Source organism: Bufo bufo, chromosome 7 (genome assembly GCF_905171765.1).
Source record: "Bufo bufo chromosome 7, aBufBuf1.1, whole genome shotgun sequence".
In the NCBI taxonomy this organism is placed as follows: Eukaryota; Metazoa; Chordata; class Amphibia; order Anura; family Bufonidae; genus Bufo; species Bufo bufo.
In genome coordinates, this window is record NC_053395.1 from 71,422,196 (window position 1) to 71,444,463 (window position 22,268).

The window sequence follows — 22,268 nt, forward strand, 5'->3', positions numbered from 1 at the left end:
AGGGATAAATAACACAATTCAGTAAACCATTATAGCATTCAAGTTGCTCCTGGTACTGGTAGTACCACGAAAAAGTGTCCAGAGTAAAATGCCACAAGTGGACCCTGTAGAACCGCAGACCGCTTCTCAGAAAAGTAGTTATCACGGACAGTTTGCAAAAAGTCTTAAACCAATATGGTGGATCCAATATCCCATATAGTGCTCCGTGGTTATTTGTAAATAATATTACACTCCTTCCCGGTTCATAGATAAAGGTACAGCCGCTCCGGATAGTATGCTGCAACTACTTCACTCGGAGAAAAAGGTTCCTACCTGGTTCCTGATGTCCGCTCCCGCTGCCGCGTCTCAGAATCTTCCACGAGAGGCGAGCTGCGCCGGCTGCTTCGGCGTCTAGCGTCAGCCGTCCCGTACTGATGACGTCGTACTATCGCGGGATTGAACAGGCAATGGTGGTACCTTAGTCAGATCCGTAGTCTGTATAGTAGAGCGGTTTCTATGTAGATATTTTCTCCTTTATAACTTCTTATCGCATGGCCATGCAACGGAAATCCAAAAGATTAGGTGGACGCTTCTCTCCTTAACACCAGACGCGTTTCGGGGAGTCTGCACCCCTTCATCAGTGGTTGAAGCGCCACTCATACCTCTCCACCTTTTATAGTCTATTAAGTAATCTCAAAAATCCGGATCCTGGATTCATTTTAGCAAGATTCCATCATTGCGGTTTTCATGCGGTTCAATTGCGGTTTTTCTCTGTCCCGATCCTCTCTATCAAATTATAAGCATAAATTTTCAGCCAAGGGATCTTATAAGTATTTTAAATCACAATGAAGATTTATAAAGATTTATATGTATTTATATTCTTAATTTTTTAAACATTTGCTATTTGTATGGATTAAAATGTAATTTTTAACTAAGTTTTTAATTAGTTTTATTTTGAAACACAATATGACATAATCCTGGAGTGTACAGGATGTATTATGAGAAAAAACGCATCTGAGTTGAAAAACCGCAATTGAACCGCATGAAAACCGCAATGATGGAATCTTGCTAAAATGAATCCAGGATCCGGATTTTTGAGATTACTTAATAGACTATAAAAGGTGGAGAGGTATGAGTGGCGCTTCAACCACTGATGAAGGGGTGCAGACTCCCCGAAACGCGTCTGGTGTTAAGGAGAGAAGCGTCCACCTAATCTTTTGGATTTCCGTTGCATGGCCATGCGATAAGAAGTTATAAAGGAGAAAATATCTACATAGAAACCGCTCTACTATACAGACTACGGATCTGACTAAGGTACCACCATTGCCTGTTCAATCCCGCGATAGTACGACGTCATCAGTACGGGACGGCTGACGCTAGACGCCGAAGCAGCCGGCGCAGCTCGCCTCTCGTGGAAGATTCTGAGACGCGGCAGCGGGAGCGGACATCAGGAACCAGGTAGGAACCTTTTTCTCCGAGTGAAGTAGTTGCAGCATACTATCCGGAGCGGCTGTACCTTTATCTATGAACTGGGAAGGAGTGTAATATTATTTACAAATAACCACGGAGCACTATATGGGATATTGGATCCACCATATTGGTTTAAGACTTTTTGCAAACTGTCCGTGATAACTACTTTTCTGAGAAGCGGTCTGCGGTTCTACAGGGTCCACTTGTGGCCTTTTACTCTGGACACTTTTTCGTGGTACTACCAGTACCAGGAGCAACTTGAATGCTATAATGGTTTACTGAATTGTGTTATTTATCCCTTGTCAGTGTATATATCGGTACCGATCAATTTTAGTGTTTTTATGTATTAATTTTATTATATGTATGTGATTGGATCCATCAGGTCCTATTAAATATCATATTGATCCCAATATCCTGTGGTCCGAGTGTTGAGAGTGCTCATTCCCCTTCTTTTGGCATTTATCTGTTTTTGGGCTGGGCACCCAAGTTGAGTTAGCAGCACCCATCATAGCCGCCAATTGTGAGCCAACCACTTATTCACATTTCTACTTTGTTACGGCCCGTTATTGTGGTTGGGCTCCCTTTGGTGAACTATGGACATCTGGAACCACATGGATAATAAACGGCTGAATGCTGAAAGTTATAGGTTTGTGGACCGTAATTTTAGTGAAGTCGCAGAGAATAATACTATGACAGAGAGTTTTAGAAATTTGGAACAATTGTTGCATAAACAGTTGAGGCAACATTGGGAGATTCGCTCACTACGTTATTATATAGAGGAAACTAAGATCCCAAAAGGCTTATTGATTGTTAAAAGTCCAGCCCAGGATCTAATTAGTGACGAGTTCTCCAGGGAATGGAGTGACTTATTAACTAGTCATTCGATTGCCCTGATGGGACTGATCATTAAGAGGAGAACTGAGATATTGGGGGACTTGAATACGAAAATTGGGAAGTTAAGAGAACATATAGATAAGTATCCAAAGAATACAGAATTCAATATGTGGCAAGATAGACTGTGCAAAAGCATAGATAGATTAGAGGTAGATATTATTAATAGAAAGAGCAAGAAATATATTGAGGTATATAAGAATAAACAACAGGTGAGACCAGTGGGTAGTCAAGAAGAGGATATCAGCTCTCACCAGGGACTGCCAGACATAGAGCCGGCTAGAGAGGAAAGGATTAGCACCTATAATGTACCAGTAAGTAATAGGTATGAAGAATTGGCAGGACAATCTTTTTTAGACCTTACCCCGGCACATCACAGGACACGCACGAGACACAGAGATCAGACACCACCACGACACAGATCACCTTACAATTTACGACACATGAATACCAGGCACCAACAACCAACAGGGAAATATTCTCAGCCCCATTATCCAACACGGAATCAGCACATGCACTATCACAACAACACAAATCACCAACAGCACTATTATATAGGAAAAGAAAGACAAGAAGAAGTAAAAGAAAGGGAATCACGACACCGGAGACACTCACAAACCCAGAGATGGGATCGATAATTAATTTGAGTTCTAAGACCCTCACTATTTCACAAATCAATTTATTGAATAAAGGGCTAAAATTTGCCCCGTCCAATACTATGGACAAATTCTCAACTTACATAGGTGTTCAAAAATTTGTAAGAAACCTTTGCCTTAAAAAGTATTATATGAAAAATCCCCAGATGAGGGAGTGTCCCGAAAATAGACCTATAGAGACGATTAAATATACCTCTCTAAAAAAGAAATCTAAAATGTTCCCGCCAAACGAGATTAGCAGGGAAATCGCTACATTTCAGAAGTGTGTAGAAGATGATCTTAGGAAGATTACTATCAAACCTCCCAATAATAACAATCTAACAAAACGTGAGATTCAGGCGATCAAAACACTCCAGAAAGATAACAGTGTTACCATACGCCCGGCCGATAAGGGTGGGGCGACAGTAATTTTAAACACTGAACAATATAATAAAGAGTGTCTGAGGCAATTGGCGGATCAGAAAACATATATGAAGCTCAAAGGTGACCCAGTATTGAAATTTAACCAGGGCTTGGAAGAGTTATGCAAGAAAGGGTTGGAACAAGGGATCCTTTTGAAACAGGAATCAGAATTTATTTTGGGGACAGAAAGAAGATTACCCACCTTCTACTGCCTACCAAAGGTCCATAAAAGTCTGACAGATCCCCCAGGACGCCCCATAGTGTCTGGGATAGGTTCAATCACATCTAACCTATCGAGATATATAGACACACAATTGCAACCCTTGGTTAAAAATATTAAGTCCTATCTGAGGGATACCACTCAGATTATTCGGATTCTGGAAGGTCTAGTGATAGAACCCGATTGGATTATAGGAACTCTGGATATCCAATCCCTGTATACAGTCATAGATCATCAACAGGGTTTGGAGGCAGTTAAACAACAACTGATAAAAAGTGGTACATTTGAAGACCCTCAGATAGAATTGATACTGGAAGGGATCCAATATATTTTGCGACATAATTATTTTTATTTTGAGGGGGAATACTTTCTTCAGCGGTGTGGCACTGCCATGGGGACCAGGTTCGCTCCGAGTTATGCCAATTTATTTTTGGCAGAATGGGAATCCAATGTCATCGAGCCCAGACTTGGGGCGGACCTGGTCCTGTGGCGGCGCTACATTGACGACGTAATTTTTATCTGGAGGAAGGGAGAGACAGAACTATTTGAATTTTTGGAAGGGATTAACAAGAACGATTTGAATCTAGTTTTTACATCCAATATGAAGGAAGAAACAGAATTTTTGGACATATTGATAAGAAAAGAGGAGGACCGTTATGTATGCAGCACATATCAAAAACCGTCTGCAAAGAACGGTTTCATTCTCTTTAATAGCTGCCATCTACCTAGGTGGTTACTCAATGTTCCTCTGGGTCAATTCCGGAGGATCAAAAGGAATTGTACGAACTTGGATAGATTTGAGGAAGAGGCAGCCAAGATGAAACTTCAGTTCTTGGAGAAACAATACCCAACTAGTGTCCTGGAGGAATCTCTAAATAGAGTGAGGGAATTAGAATGAAAATCCTTCTTTGAAGATAAAGGGGAGAGTGGTTTACTAGAAGACCCCAAGATAGATATCAAGATTATCCTCCCTTTTAGTAGCAATTATAGAAAGATTAAGAACATTATTAGTAAACACTGGCACCATATATTAAGTGATAAAATAATAGGCCCACAACTACCCAACTTTCCAAAAATAGTATACACTAAGGCCCCAAGTTTAAAACTTAGAGTAGCCCCGTCGGTTAAAGAAAAAAGAGCCACAACAAATCTAGGCTCTTTTCTGAATCTGAAAGGGTTCTACAAATGTGGGAGGTGTATGGGATGTAAGATGAGTTTGTAGGAAAGAAAAATAGATACAGTACAATCAACACATAACTCTTTTAATTGGGAGATCAATGACTGTCTTACCTGTAACTCATCTGGGGTTATCTATTTGATACAGTGCCCATGTAAGCGCCAGTACATTGGCAGAACTAAAAGATTGCTAAAAATTAGGATCAGTGAACATATTTCGAATATCAAAAAGGGGTATGTGAAACATTCACTCTCCAAGCACTATGACGAAGTACATGGCAGGGACCCGTCCAAATTATTTTTTGTAGCGCTGGAAAAAATTAACAAGCATTGGAGAGGGGGTGATTTTATTAAGAGGATGTCCAGAGCTGAATCGAAACTTATATATGAGTTTGGCTGCTTACTGGGATCCGCCCTCGGAGTAGGGATCACCGCCCATGTCATCTGAACCTCATTATCTGTCCCGATCCTCTCTATCAAATTATAAGCATAAATTTTCAGCCAAGGGATCTTATAAGTATTTTAAATCACAATGAAGATTTATAAAGATTTATATGTATTTATATTCTTAATTTTTTAAACATTTGCTATTTGTATGGATTAAAATGTAATTTTTAACTAAGTTTTTAATTAGTTTTATTTTGAAACACAATATGACATAATCCTGGAGTGTACAGGATGTATTATGAGAAAAAACGCATCTGAGTTGAAAAACCGCAATTGAACCGCATGAAAACCGCAATGATGGAATCTTGCTAAAATGAATCCAGGATCCGGATTTTTGAGATTACTTAATAGACTATAAAAGGTGGAGAGGTATGAGTGGCGCTTCAACCACTGATGAAGGGGTGCAGACTCCCCGAAACGCGTCTGGTGTTAAGGAGAGAAGCGTCCACCTAATCTTTTGGATTTCCGTTGCATGGCCATGCGATAAGAAGTTATAAAGGAGAAAATATCTACATAGAAACCGCTCTACTATACAGACTACGGATCTGACTAAGGTACCACCATTGCCTGTTCAATCCCGCGATAGTACGACGTCATCAGTACGGGACGGCTGACGCTAGACGCCGAAGCAGCCGGCGCAGCTCGCCTCTCGTGGAAGATTCTGAGACGCGGCAGCGGGAGCGGACATCAGGAACCAGGTAGGAACCTTTTTCTCCGAGTGAAGTAGTTGCAGCATACTATCCGGAGCGGCTGTACCTTTATCTATGAACTGGGAAGGAGTGTAATATTATTTACAAATAACCACGGAGCACTATATGGGATATTGGATCCACCATATTGGTTTAAGACTTTTTGCAAACTGTCCGTGATAACTACTTTTCTGAGAAGCGGTCTGCGGTTCTACAGGGTCCACTTGTGGCCTTTTACTCTGGACACTTTTTCGTGGTACTACCAGTACCAGGAGCAACTTGAATGCTATAATGGTTTACTGAATTGTGTTATTTATCCCTTGTCAGTGTATATATCGGTACCGATCAATTTTAGTGTTTTTATGTATTAATTTTATTATATGTATGTGATTGGATCCATCAGGTCCTATTAAATATCATATTGATCCCAATATCCTGTGGTCCGAGTGTTGAGAGTGCTCATTCCCCTTCTTTTGGCATTTATCTGTTTTTGGGCTGGGCACCCAAGTTGAGTTAGCAGCACCCATCATAGCCGCCAATTGTGAGCCAACCACTTATTCACATTTCTACTTTGTTACGGCCCGTTATTGTGGTTGGGCTCCCTTTGGTGAACTATGGACATCTGGAACCACATGGATAATAAACGGCTGAATGCTGAAAGTTATAGGTTTGTGGACCGTAATTTTAGTGAAGTCGCAGAGAATAATACTATGACAGAGAGTTTTAGAAATTTGGAACAATTGTTGCATAAACAGTTGAGGCAACATTGGGAGATTCGCTCACTACGTTATTATATAGAGGAAACTAAGATCCCAAAAGGCTTATTGATTGTTAAAAGTCCAGCCCAGGATCTAATTAGTGACGAGTTCTCCAGGGAATGGAGTGACTTATTAACTAGTCATTCGATTGCCCTGATGGGACTGATCATTAAGAGGAGAACTGAGATATTGGGGGACTTGAATACGAAAATTGGGAAGTTAAGAGAACATATAGATAAGTATCCAAAGAATACAGAATTCAATATGTGGCAAGATAGACTGTGCAAAAGCATAGATAGATTAGAGGTAGATATTATTAATAGAAAGAGCAAGAAATATATTGAGGTATATAAGAATAAACAACAGGTGAGACCAGTGGGTAGTCAAGAAGAGGATATCAGCTCTCACCAGGGACTGCCAGACATAGAGCCGGCTAGAGAGGAAAGGATTAGCACCTATAATGTACCAGTAAGTAATAGGTATGAAGAATTGGCAGGACAATCTTTTTTAGACCTTACCCCGGCACATCACAGGACACGCACGAGACACAGAGATCAGACACCACCACGACACAGATCACCTTACAATTTACGACACATGAATACCAGGCACCAACAACCAACAGGGAAATATTCTCAGCCCCATTATCCAACACGGAATCAGCACATGCACTATCACAACAACACAAATCACCAACAGCACTATTATATAGGAAAAGAAAGACAAGAAGAAGTAAAAGAAAGGGAATCACGACACCGGAGACACTCACAAACCCAGAGATGGGATCGATAATTAATTTGAGTTCTAAGACCCTCACTATTTCACAAATCAATTTATTGAATAAAGGGCTAAAATTTGCCCCGTCCAATACTATGGACAAATTCTCAACTTACATAGGTGTTCAAAAATTTGTAAGAAACCTTTGCCTTAAAAAGTATTATATGAAAAATCCCCAGATGAGGGAGTGTCCCGAAAATAGACCTATAGAGACGATTAAATATACCTCTCTAAAAAAGAAATCTAAAATGTTCCCGCCAAACGAGATTAGCAGGGAAATCGCTACATTTCAGAAGTGTGTAGAAGATGATCTTAGGAAGATTACTATCAAACCTCCCAATAATAACAATCTAACAAAACGTGAGATTCAGGCGATCAAAACACTCCAGAAAGATAACAGTGTTACCATACGCCCGGCCGATAAGGGTGGGGCGACAGTAATTTTAAACACTGAACAATATAATAAAGAGTGTCTGAGGCAATTGGCGGATCAGAAAACATATATGAAGCTCAAAGGTGACCCAGTATTGAAATTTAACCAGGGCTTGGAAGAGTTATGCAAGAAAGGGTTGGAACAAGGGATCCTTTTGAAACAGGAATCAGAATTTATTTTGGGGACAGAAAGAAGATTACCCACCTTCTACTGCCTACCAAAGGTCCATAAAAGTCTGACAGATCCCCCAGGACGCCCCATAGTGTCTGGGATAGGTTCAATCACATCTAACCTATCGAGATATATAGACACACAATTGCAACCCTTGGTTAAAAATATTAAGTCCTATCTGAGGGATACCACTCAGATTATTCGGATTCTGGAAGGTCTAGTGATAGAACCCGATTGGATTATAGGAACTCTGGATATCCAATCCCTGTATACAGTCATAGATCATCAACAGGGTTTGGAGGCAGTTAAACAACAACTGATAAAAAGTGGTACATTTGAAGACCCTCAGATAGAATTGATACTGGAAGGGATCCAATATATTTTGCGACATAATTATTTTTATTTTGAGGGGGAATACTTTCTTCAGCGGTGTGGCACTGCCATGGGGACCAGGTTCGCTCCGAGTTATGCCAATTTATTTTTGGCAGAATGGGAATCCAATGTCATCGAGCCCAGACTTGGGGCGGACCTGGTCCTGTGGCGGCGCTACATTGACGACGTAATTTTTATCTGGAGGAAGGGAGAGACAGAACTATTTGAATTTTTGGAAGGGATTAACAAGAACGATTTGAATCTAGTTTTTACATCCAATATGAAGGAAGAAACAGAATTTTTGGACATATTGATAAGAAAAGAGGAGGACCGTTATGTATGCAGCACATATCAAAAACCGTCTGCAAAGAACGGTTTCATTCTCTTTAATAGCTGCCATCTACCTAGGTGGTTACTCAATGTTCCTCTGGGTCAATTCCGGAGGATCAAAAGGAATTGTACGAACTTGGATAGATTTGAGGAAGAGGCAGCCAAGATGAAACTTCAGTTCTTGGAGAAACAATACCCAACTAGTGTCCTGGAGGAATCTCTAAATAGAGTGAGGGAATTAGAATGAAAATCCTTCTTTGAAGATAAAGGGGAGAGTGGTTTACTAGAAGACCCCAAGATAGATATCAAGATTATCCTCCCTTTTAGTAGCAATTATAGAAAGATTAAGAACATTATTAGTAAACACTGGCACCATATATTAAGTGATAAAATAATAGGCCCACAACTACCCAACTTTCCAAAAATAGTATACACTAAGGCCCCAAGTTTAAAACTTAGAGTAGCCCCGTCGGTTAAAGAAAAAAGAGCCACAACAAATCTAGGCTCTTTTCTGAATCTGAAAGGGTTCTACAAATGTGGGAGGTGTATGGGATGTAAGATGAGTTTGTAGGAAAGAAAAATAGATACAGTACAATCAACACATAACTCTTTTAATTGGGAGATCAATGACTGTCTTACCTGTAACTCATCTGGGGTTATCTATTTGATACAGTGCCCATGTAAGCGCCAGTACATTGGCAGAACTAAAAGATTGCTAAAAATTAGGATCAGTGAACATATTTCGAATATCAAAAAGGGGTATGTGAAACATTCACTCTCCAAGCACTATGACGAAGTACATGGCAGGGACCCGTCCAAATTATTTTTTGTAGCGCTGGAAAAAATTAACAAGCATTGGAGAGGGGGTGATTTTATTAAGAGGATGTCCAGAGCTGAATCGAAACTTATATATGAGTTTGGCTGCTTACTGGGATCCGCCCTCGGAGTAGGGATCACCGCCCATGTCATCTGAACCTCATTATCTGTCCCGATCCTCTCTATCAAATTATAAGCATAAATTTTCAGCCAAGGGATCTTATAAGTATTTTAAATCACAATGAAGATTTATAAAGATTTATATGTATTTATATTCTTAATTTTTTAAACATTTGCTATTTGTATGGATTAAAATGTAATTTTTAACTAAGTTTTTAATTAGTTTTATTTTGAAACACAATATGACATAATCCTGGAGTGTACAGGATGTATTATGAGAAAAAACGCATCTGAGTTGAAAAACCGCAATTGAACCGCATGAAAACCGCAATGATGGAATCTTGCTAAAATGAATCCAGGATCCGGATTTTTGAGATTACTTAATAGACTATAAAAGGTGGAGAGGTATGAGTGGCGCTTCAACCACTGATGAAGGGGTGCAGACTCCCCGAAACGCGTCTGGTGTTAAGGAGAGAAGCGTCCACCTAATCTTTTGGATTTCCGTTGCATGGCCATGCGATAAGAAGTTATAAAGGAGAAAATATCTACATAGAAACCGCTCTACTATACAGACTACGGATCTGACTAAGGTACCACCATTGCCTGTTCAATCCCGCGATAGTACGACGTCATCAGTACGGGACGGCTGACGCTAGACGCCGAAGCAGCCGGCGCAGCTCGCCTCTCGTGGAAGATTCTGAGACGCGGCAGCGGGAGCGGACATCAGGAACCAGGTAGGAACCTTTTTCTCCGAGTGAAGTAGTTGCAGCATACTATCCGGAGCGGCTGTACCTTTATCTATGAACCGGGAAGGAGTGTAATATTATTTACAAATAACCACGGAGCACTATATGGGATATTGGATCCACCATATTGGTTTAAGACTTTTTGCAAACTGTCCGTGATAACTACTTTTCTGAGAAGCGGTCTGCGGTTCTACAGGGTCCACTTGTGGCCTTTTACTCTGGACACTTTTTCGTGGTACTACCAGTACCAGGAGCAACTTGAATGCTATAATGGTTTACTGAATTGTGTTATTTATCCCTTGTCAGTGTATATATCGGTACCGATCAATTTTAGTGTTTTTATGTATTAATTTTATTATATGTATGTGATTGGATCCATCAGGTCCTATTAAATATCATATTGATCCCAATATCCTGTGGTCCGAGTGTTGAGAGTGCTCATTCCCCTTCTTTTGGCATTTATCTGTTTTTGGGCTGGGCACCCAAGTTGAGTTAGCAGCACCCATCATAGCCGCCAATTGTGAGCCAACCACTTATTCACATTTCTACGAGTGTATATTAATATTTGTCCCTTTAACCACCTCAGCCCCTATAGCTTAAACACCCTTGAAGACCAGGCCACTTTTTACACTTCTGACCTACACTACTTTCACCGTTTATTGCTCGGTCATGCAACTTACCACCCAAATGAATTTTACCTCCTTTTCTTCTCACTAATAGAGCTTTCATTTGGTGGTATTTCATTGCTGCTGACATTTTTACTTTTTTTGTTATTAATCGAAATTTAACGATTGTTTTGCCAAAAAATGACATTTTTCACTTTCAGTTGTAAAATTTTGCAAAAAAAACAACATCCATATATAAATTTTTCTCTAAATTTATTGTTCTACATGTCTTTGATAAAAAAAAAATGTTTGGGTAAAAAAAAAATGGTTTGGGTAAAAGTTATAGCGTTTACAAACTATGGTACAAAAATGTGAATTTCCGCTTTTTGAAGCAGCTCTGACTTTCTGAGCACCTGTCATGTTTCCTGAGGTTCTACAATGCCCAGACAGTACCCCACAAATGACCCCATTTCGGAAAGAAGACACCCTAAGGTATTCGCTGATGGGCATAGTGAGTTCATAGAACTTTTTATTTTTTGTCACAAGTTAGTGGAATATGATGATTTTTTTTTCTTTTTTTTTTTCTTACAAAGTCTCATATTCCACTAACTTGTGACAAAAAATAAAAACTTCTATGAACTCACTATGCCCATTAGCGAATACCTTGGGGTGTATTCTTTCCAAAATGGGGTCACTTGTGGGGTAGTTATACTGCCCTGGCATTCTAGGGGCCCAAATGTGTGGTAAGTAGTTTGAAATCAAAATGTGTAAAAAATGACCGGTGAAATCCGAAAGGTGCTCTTTGGAATGTGGGCCCCTTTGCCCACCTAGGCTGCAAAAAAGTGCCACACATGTGGTATCACTGTACTCAGGAGAAGTTAGGGAATGTGTTTTGGGGTGTCATTTTACATATACCCATGCTGGGTGAGATAAATATCTTGGTCAAATGCCAACTTTGTATAAAAAAATGGGAAAAGTTGTCTTTTGCCAAGATATTTCTCTCACCCAGCATGGGTATATGTAAAATGACACCCCAAAACACATTCCCCAACTTCTCCTGAGTACGGAGATACCACATGTGTGACACTTTTTTGCAGCCTAGGTGGGCAAAGGGGCCCATATTCCAAAGAGCACCTTTCGGATTTCACCGGTCATTTTTTACACATTTTGATTTCAAACTTCTTACCACACATTTGGGCCCCTAGAATGCCAGGGCAGTATAACTACCCCACAAGTGACCCCATTTTAGAAAGAAGACACCCCAAGGTATTTCGTGATGGGCATAGTGAGTTCATGGAAGTTTTTATTTTTTGTCACAAGTTAGTGGAATATGAGACTTTGTAAGGGAAAAAAAAACAAAAAAAAAACACATCATTTTCCGCTAACTTGTGACAAAAAATATAAAATTCTAGGAACTCGCCATGCCCCTCACAGAATACCTTGGGGTGTCTTCTTTCCAAAATGGGGTCACTTGTGGGGTAGTTATACTGCCCTGGCATTTTCCAGGGGCCCTAATGTGTGGTAAGTAGGTAAATGACCTGTGAAATCCAAAAGGTGCTCTTTGGAATGTGGGCCCCTTTGCCCACCTAGGCTGCAAAAAAGTGTCACACATGTGGTATCTCCGTATTTAGGAGAAGTTGGGCAATGTGTTTTGGGATGTCATTTTACATATACCCATGCTGGGTGAGATAAATATCTTGGTCAAATGCCAACTTTGTATAAAAAAATGGGAAAAGTTGTCTTTTGCCAAGATATTTCTCTCACCCAGCATGGGTATATGTAAAATGACACCCCAAAACACATTCCCCAACTTCTCCTGAGTACGGAGATACCACATGTGTGACACTTTTTTGCAGCCTAGGTGGGCAAAGGGGCCCACATTCCAAAGAGCACCTTTCGGATTTCACCGGCCATTTTTTACAGATTTTGATTTCAAACCACTTCTCACGCATTTGGCCCCTAAAATGCCAGGGCAGTATAACTACCCCACAAGTGACCCCATTTTGGAAATAAGACACCCCAAAGTATTTCGTGATGGGCATAGTGAGTTCATGGAAGTTTTTATTTTTTGTCACAAGTTAGTGGAATATGAGACTTTGTAAGGAAAAAAAAAATAATAAAAAAATCATCATTTTCCGCTAACTTGTGACAAAAAATATAAAATTCTAGGAACTCGCCATGCCCCTCACGGAATACCTTGGGGTGTCTTCTTTCCAAAATGGGGTCACTTGTGGGGTAGTTATACTGCCCTGGCATTTTCCATGGGCGCTAATGTGTGGTAAGTAGGTAAATGACCTGTGAAATCCTAAAGGTGCTCTTTGGAATGTGGGCCCCTTTGCCCACCTAGGCTGCAAAAAAGTGTCACACATGTGGTATCGCCGTATTCAGGAGAAGTTGGGCAATGTGTTTTGGGGTGTCTTTTTACATATACTCATGCTGGGTGAGAGAAATATCTCGGCAAAAGACAACTTTTCCCATTTTTTATACAAAGTTGGCATTTGACCAAGATATTTATCTCACCCAGCATGGGTATATGTAAAATGACACCCCAAAACACATTGCCCAACTTCTCCTGAGTACGGCGATACCACATGTGTGACACTTTTTTGCAGCCTAGATGCGCAAAGGGGCCCACATTCATTTTATGAGGGCATTTTTAGACATTTGGATCCCAGACTTCTTCTCACGCTTTAGGGCCCCTAGAATGCCAGGGCAGTATAAATACCCCACATGTGACCCCATTTTGGAAAGAAGACACCCCAAGGTATTCAATGAGGGGCATGGCGAGTTCATAGAATTTTTTTTTTTTTGGCACAAGTTAGCGGAAATTGATATTTATTTATTTTTTCTCACAAAGTCTCCCTTTCCGCTAACTTGGGACAAAAATTTCAATCTTTCATGGACTCAATATGCCCTCACGGAATACCTTGGGGTGTCTTCTTTCCGAAATGGGGTCACATGTGGGGTATTTATACTGCCCTGGCATTCTAGGGGCCCTAAAGCGTGAGAAGAAGTCTGGAATATAAATGTCTAAAAAATTTTACGCATTTGGATTCCGTGAGGGGTATGGTGAGTTCATGTGAGATTTTATTTTTTGACACAAGTTAGTGGAATATGAGACTTTGTAAGAAAAAAAAAAAAATTTCCGCTAACTTGGGCCAAAAAAATGTCTGAATGCAGCCTTACAGGGGGGTGATCAATGACAGGGGGGTGATCAATGACAGGGGGGTGATCAATGACAGGGGGGTGATCAGGGAGTCTATATGGGGTGATCACCCCCCTGTCATTGATCACCCCCCCTATAAGGCTCCATTCAGATGTCCGTATGTGTTTTGCGGATCCGATCCATGTATCAGTGGATCCGTAAAAATCATACGGACATCTGAATGCAGCCTGACAGGAGGGTGATCAATGACAGGGGGGTGATCAATGACAGGGGGGTGATCAGGGAGTCTATATGGGGTGATCACCCCCCTGTCATTGATCACCCCCCTATAAGGCTCCATTCAGATGTCTGTATGTGTTTTGCGGATCCGATCCATGTATCAGTGGATCCGTAAAAATCATACGGACATCTGAATGCAGCCTCACAGGGGGGTGATCAATGATAGGGGGGTGACCAATGACAGGGGGGGTGATCAGGGAGTCTATATGGGGTGATCACCCCCCTGTAATTGATCACCCCCCTATAAGGCTCCATTCAGATGTCCGTATGTGTTTTGCGGATCCGATCCATGTATCAGTGGATCCGTAAAAATCATACGGACATCTGAATGCAGCCTTACAGGGGGGTGATCAATGACAGGGGGGTGATCAGGGAGTCTATATGGGGTGATCACCCCCCTGTCATTGATCACCCCCCTATAAGGCTCCATTCAGATGTCTGTATGTGTTTTGCGGATCCGATCCATGTATCAGTGGATCCGTAAAAATCATACGGACATCTGAATGCAGCCTTACAGGGGGGTGATCAATGACAGGGGGGTGATCAATGACAGGGGGTGATCAGGGAGTCTATATGGGGTGATCACCTCCGTCATTGATCACTCCTCTGTAAGGCTCCATTCAGACGTCCGTATGTGTTTTGCGGATCCGATCCATCTATCAGTGGATCCGTAAAATTCATACGGACGTCTGAATGCAGCCTTACAGGGGGGTGATCAATGACAGGGGGGTGATCAATGACAGGGGGGTGATCAGGGAGTCTATATGGGGTGATCACCTCCGTCATTGATCACTCCCTTGTAAGGCTCCATTCAGACGTCCGTATGTGTTTTGCGGATCCGATCCATCTATCAGTGGATCCATAAAATTCATACGGACCTCTGAATGGAGCCTTACAGGGGGTTATCAATGACAGGGGGGTGATTAATGACAGGGGGGTGATCAGGGAGTCTATATGGGGTGATCTGGGGTGATCTGGGGTGAATAAGGGGTTAATAAGTGGCGGGGGGGGGGTGTAGTGTAGTGTAGTGGTGGTTGGTGCTACTTTACTGAGCTACCTGTGTCCTCTGGTGGTTGATCCAAACAAAAGGGACCACCAGAGGACCAGGTAGCAGGTATATTAGACGCTGTTATCATAACAGCGTCTAATATACCTGTTGGGGGTTAAAAAAAATCACATCTCCAGCCTGCCAGCGAACGATCGCCGCTGGCAGGCTGGAGATCCACCTTCCGTTCCTGTGAGCGCGCGCGCCTGTGTGCGCGCGTTCACAGGAAATCTCGCGTCTCGCGAGATGACGCACGGATGCGTCCAGGAGGAATGAATTAACCACCTTCCGGACGCATCCGTGCGTTAGGCGGTCGGGAGGTGGTTAAAGAGGTTGTCTGAGTTATGAAAAAAAAAATATATATATAGCACTGTAAATCTCATGGGCAGCAATATATAACTAAGCTAAGCAAGTTTTAGGCAAAAAAAAATATATATATTTCCTCATTTCCGTGGTTCTCTTCTGGCCCTTTGTTTACCTGCAATAACAACAATCTCTGAGGTTTTACTCATTAAATTTGTGTGCCCCTCCCCCTGCTATGCAAAGGCAGTGAATACAAGTCCTGCCCTGAGTGACATGTCTGTCTGCTGGGATACTCAGCAGCATGTTGTATGTGTAGGACTACAAGTCCCAGCTGTACAATGACACTGCTGATACACACAGGATCTTCTCCTTACCTGTTCTTGTGCAATGCTCTGCAGAACTCCTCAAGCCTGTCAGCTCCTGTGCCCAGCATTTATCTCCTCACTGCCTGCAGCTACTCAGTAAAGCCTCCAGCCCTCTCTGCTGCTGAAGGGGTTAAAGTTTTTCCTGGAGAATCCAGGGAGAGAGCAGACGGCAGTGCAGGGGGGAGTGGCCAACACAGTGACATCTGGTGTACAGACACATATCTGCTCTCTCAGGATTGTGCATGAAACATCATCAGAGCAGGGACAGAAGCTGACATCATGTGACCCTCAGTGAAATCTGAGAAAGCAGCAACTGCAGATGCAGTAAGTGCATGGTAAAGCCTTTACATTTGATTAGTTAGAAACATACAAAGAACAAAAAAATAACTTGGAAAACCCCTTCAAGCTTTATATTAACCCCTAATTCCATGTACTTACAGGTATGAGCAGTGGGTACATACACTACTCACAAAAAGTTAGGGATATTTGGCTTTTTGGGAGAAATTTATGGAAACTTAAAAAGTTTACGCTACAGTGATATTATATCATGAAAGTAGGGCATTTAAGTAGAAGCAAGCAATGGTGATTTCCTCATCTCAAACTATTGAAACAAAAGCCAACAACAGTGGTGAGTATACCCCCACAAAAAATGTCTCGTCATGTGGCCTTGAGCATCAATTACAGCTTGACAACGTCGTCTCATGCTGTTCATAAGTTGACTTATTGTCTGCTTAGGCATGGAATCCCACTCTTCTTGAAGGGCAGCCCTCAGATCATTGAGGATCCAGGGCAGTGTTTCCCAACCAGTGTGCCTCCAGCTGTTGCAAAACTACAACTCCCAGCAAGCCCGCACAGCCGAAGGCTGTCTGGGCATGCTGGGAGTTGTAGTTTTGCAACAGCTTGAGGCACACTGGTTGGGAAACACTGATCTAGGGTACAGAGTTACAAGCCTCTACATGGTGACTGAGCTGATCCCATAGATTTTCTATGGGATTCAGGTCTGGAGGAAATGCAAGCCAGTCCATTTGAGGTACCCCAGTGTCCAGCAGCTGTTCCCTAATGATGCAACCTCTATGAGATGGCACATTGTAGTCCATAAAGATGAAATTGGGCCTGTGTCGTTCATGAAGAGACACAATGACTGGATTTATGATGCTATTCAAATAGTATGGGCTTGTCACTGTACCATTCACAAAGTGTAGAGAAGTTCTGTATTTACTAGACACAACTGCCCACACTGTAACACCACCACCACCAAAGGCTTGTCTGGTGACAACAATAGTATTGTTCACAATGAAGAGGTCATCAGTGTGGGATGTGGCCAAAGGAAGTCCACTTTTATGCCTTTCTGTGACTCTTCCAGTCTCCCTGTAACTCTGTTGCAACCTGCTGATGACACTCTGTGACACTCTAAGCTCAGTGGCCACTTCAGTCTGAGAACATCCAGCTTGAAGCCTCACAAAAGCGAGGTATTGTACAGGGTGGGCCATTTATATGGATACACCTTAATAAAAAGGGAATGGTTGGTGATATTAACTTCCTGTTTGTGGCACATTAGTATATGTGAGGGGGGAAACTTTTCAAGATGGGTGGTGACCATGGTGGCTATTTTGAAGTCGGCCATTTTGAAACCAACTTTTGTTTTTTCAATAGGAAGAGGGTCATTTGACACATCAAACTTATTGGGAATTTCACAAGAAAAACAATGGTGTGCTTGGTTTTAACGTAACTTTATTCTTTCATGAGTTATTTACAAGTTTCTGACCACTTACAAAATGTGTTCAATGTGCTGCCCACTGTGTTGGATTGTCAATGCAACCCTTTTATCCCACTCTTCACACACTGATAGCAACACCTCAGGAGAAATGCTAGCACAGGCTTCCAGTATCCGTAGTTTCAGGTGCAGCACATCTCGTATCATCTGAAGGCAATCGTCTATGCTGTGAAGATACGAGATGTGCAGCACCTGAAACTACGGATACTGGAAGCCTGTGCTAGCATTTCTCCTGCAGTTTTGCTATCAGTGTGTGAAGAGTGGGAGAAGAGGGTTGCATTGACAATCCAACACAATGGGCAGCACATTGAACACATTTTAGAAGTGGTCAGAAACTTGAAAATAACTCATGAAAGAATAAAGTTACGTTAAAACCAAGCACACCATTGTTTTTCTTGTGAAATTCCCAATAAGTTTGATGTGTCACATGACCTTCTTCCTATTGAAAAAACAAAAGTTGGATTCAAAATGGCCGACTTCAAAATGGCCGCCATGGTCACCACCCATCTTGAAAAGTTTCCCCCCTCACATATACTAATGTGCCTCAAACAGGAAGTTAATATCACCAACCATTCCCATTTTATTAAGGTGTATCTATATAAATGGCCCACCCTGTAGATCAATTGTTATATGTCATCTTAGTCTCATGATGTAAAAATGTGAACAGCATGATGAGGAGGACTGTTTAAATACCTATTCTAATTGAACCAAGAAATTTGTTGGGTGATTCATGGATCAAACACCTGTCGTGAATTTTGCTGTTAAGCTCCAGCAAGTTGTTCAAAAAACACTAAAACATTGAACAGTTGGACATGTTGATTCAAAAGTTTAGAGAAGGTCACATTAAGTTCACCTGTAAAGGTTAGGGTGCATTTAGGGTTCATCCTGAAATTTCACTCACATCCAAATGTCTATAACTTTTTGGGAGCAGTGTATATTCACCCCCTAAGTTCACTATAAATATAAGGCAGTAATTTACTATTCACTCCCTTCAGGCCTCTGTACATTGGTCTCCCTCTCTGGCCATCCAAGGGTCAAACTAAAAAAATAGAGTTTGCCTTCTGCCCATTCCCTGCACCTCATTATAGCAGGCAGCGTTCTAGATAAGCCTTGTAGATGTGCTTCATGCAAGTAATACGTGAAATACAGGCACTGGTGATTATAATTATTACTGTGACTCAGTTATTTGGGCCTAGGGGTGGCCAGCCGAAATGGACATATTATAATCTGCAACATACATATTAGATTATTGGCTAGTCTCGGTGGTGGTATATGGCCATTTTTAATCCTGTATTTCATCTTTCTGTGTGTCTTTTCTTGTCTATACTCATATTTATGCATATATTGTAATTATTTCCAATTAAATATGATTATAAGGTTTGAGAAAGTAAAGTATTAATTTCCACATGGATTAGAAATATCTAGTGAAATTGCACTATGAGTACCATGTTGCTATATCATTTACCTAAACTTAGTATTGTGCCAAATTGCTTTCTGATTGATGTTTTCCAAGCAGAGGGGATTTCCACCGACAGCCCTCTGATCCCAACTTAAATTATCCTGACAATTAATCTTCAGACTCTCTTGATACATGGTTGTATATTGGGTGTTTATTAGGCAATTAATACTTGTATTCTATGGTGAAATGTATGCAAAGTGTTTGCAAATTAGTCACATGAAAATGACTACAGTTCACACAGTGTATTGATGTTCTGAATTTCTAAGGGTAATTTTTTTCAAGGGCAACTGTTAATTGAGGAATCTGCTATGCTTTTAGATTACTTCCCCAAACACTGACTGTGTCTTGTAGCAATGGGGCCTGAGTAGAAATGAGAGAATCAAGTCTGAACTAATTGAATTCGTTCTAAATCTCCAAAAACGTCACTTTTCAACAAATTAGATTTTTTTTTAGGATTCATCCAGCATGAATTGAACAAAATGGCAACCACTATCTTACAGTTCAGTAGACAGAAATGACGCGATTTTCATCCAAAAGGGATAATATTTGAAACGTTTTCAAATTTTAAAAAACATAAATCTGGCATGTAGTGACATTGAACAGGCTCTATTTTACCACTTGCTGTCCAAAAAAATGTTGGATACAGTCCTAGGAAACCTCAGAGGGTTATGTATGACTTTTCAGGGCAATTGGGACACTTTAATCGGAATGATAAAAAAATCTAACGTCCTATTCGACTGAATCCAATCTGTGATGAATTTTGGGAAATTTGCTGATCTGTCATCAATGACGAGGTCTGCATGAAGTTTTCATGTTTTCTCAGTGCTTGGGTGTGACCTACAGTAAATCCAAGCAAAATCCTTATAGGTTTATTAGCTTTTCAAGATATTGACCCTTGGGTATATTTGAAATATAGAATTAATTGTGAGACAGAAATTGATGTGAATGTTGGTGTTTGTACAATATTGCAGAAGATAATGGTGCTATGTAGGCAACTAGAAAATAATTATTAGCAAATTCATATTTAAAAAAAATGATTAACCCTTCTCCCTTTGGTTCTGATTTCAACATAGTGCTAGTTTGACTTTTTTTTTTGCTATCTTTTTGCAGTGTGTTCTTTCTTTTGAAATCCTCTTTAAAGGATCCTGTCATGAGCACCATTTAGGTGGCAATGTACTGCCTCCCATAGTATTGTCACTATGACCTGGATAGACTGGAGGCTTGGGCAGATAAGTGGCTGATGAGGTTTAACACTGACAAATGTAAAGTTATGCACATGGGAAGGAATAATGCAAGTCACCCGTACATACTAAATGGTAAAACACTCGATAACACTGACATGGAAAAGGATCTAGGAATTTTAATAAACAGCAAACTAAGCTGTAGAAAACAGTGTCAGGCAGCTGCTGCCAAGGCCAATAAGATAATGGGTTGCATCAGAAGGGGCATAGATCCCCGTAATAGGAACATATTCCTACCACTTTACAAATCGTTAGTCATACCACACATGGAGTACTGTGTACAGTTCTGGGCTCCTGTAAACAAGGCAGACATAGCAGAGCTGGAGAAGGTCCAGAGGAGGGCAACTGGAATGGGGCAACTACAGTACCCTGAAAGATTATCAAAATTAGGGTATTCACTTTAGAAAAAAGACGACTGAGGGGAGATCTAATCACTATGTATAAATATATCAGGGGTCAGTACAGATATCTATCCCATCATCTATTTATCCCCAGGACTGTGACGAGGGGACATCCTCTGCGTCTGGAGGAAAGAAGGTTTGTACACAAACATAGAAAAGGATTCTTTACTGTAAGAGCAGTGAGACTATGGAACTCTCTGCCTGAGGAGGTGGTGATGGTGAGTACAATAAAGGAATTCAAAAGGGGCCTGGATGTATTTCTGGAGTGTAATAATATTACAGGCTATAGCTACTAGAGAGGGGTCGTTGATCCAGGGAGATATTCTGATTGCCTGATTGGAGTCGGGAAGGAATTTTTTATTCCCCTAAAGTGGGGAAAATTGGCTTCTACCTCAGTTTTTTTTTTGCCTTCCTCTGGATCAACTTGCAGGATGACAGGCCGAACTGGATGGACAAATGTCTTTTTTCGGCCTTATGTACTATGTTACCTATATACTGAGGAGAAAAAGCAGTGTGCAACTAGCAATATTCTACTGTATATACTGTATAGTCCAAGGGACTCATGCCACATTTCTATATCGCATCTTCCATGTGCTTGACTGAGATGACATAAGTGCCACATCTTACATCTTAAAGGGTTTGTCTCAATTCAGCAAATGGCATTTATCATGTAGAGAAAGTTAATACAAGGCAGTTACTAATGTATTGTGATTGTCCATATTGCCTCTTTTGCTGGCTAGATAAATTTTTCCATCACATTATACACCGCTTGTTTCCATGGTTATGATCACCCTGCAATCCAGCAGCGTAGTCAAGCCCCTTTTCCTAGTGTGCAAGCATGGCCACCACTGCTGGATTGTAGAGTGGTCGTAACCATGGAAACAAGCAGTGTCTAATGTGATGTAAAAATTAATCTAGCCAGCAAAAGAGGCAATATGGACAATCACAATACATTAGTAAGTGTCTTCTATTAACTTTGTCTCAGCTAGAATTTCTTTAGGCTGGCATCACATCGGGTGTGATCTTTCTCTGGGGGGCATGTCATTTCTCCAGCACATCTCTCCTTGTAACTTTAACAGTAGATACAAAAAGTGGTACTTGAAGGATGGATCTGAGCACCTGCAACCATGCTCATTCTTCTCATACTGCACATTACTTACTATACAGATTAAACGCC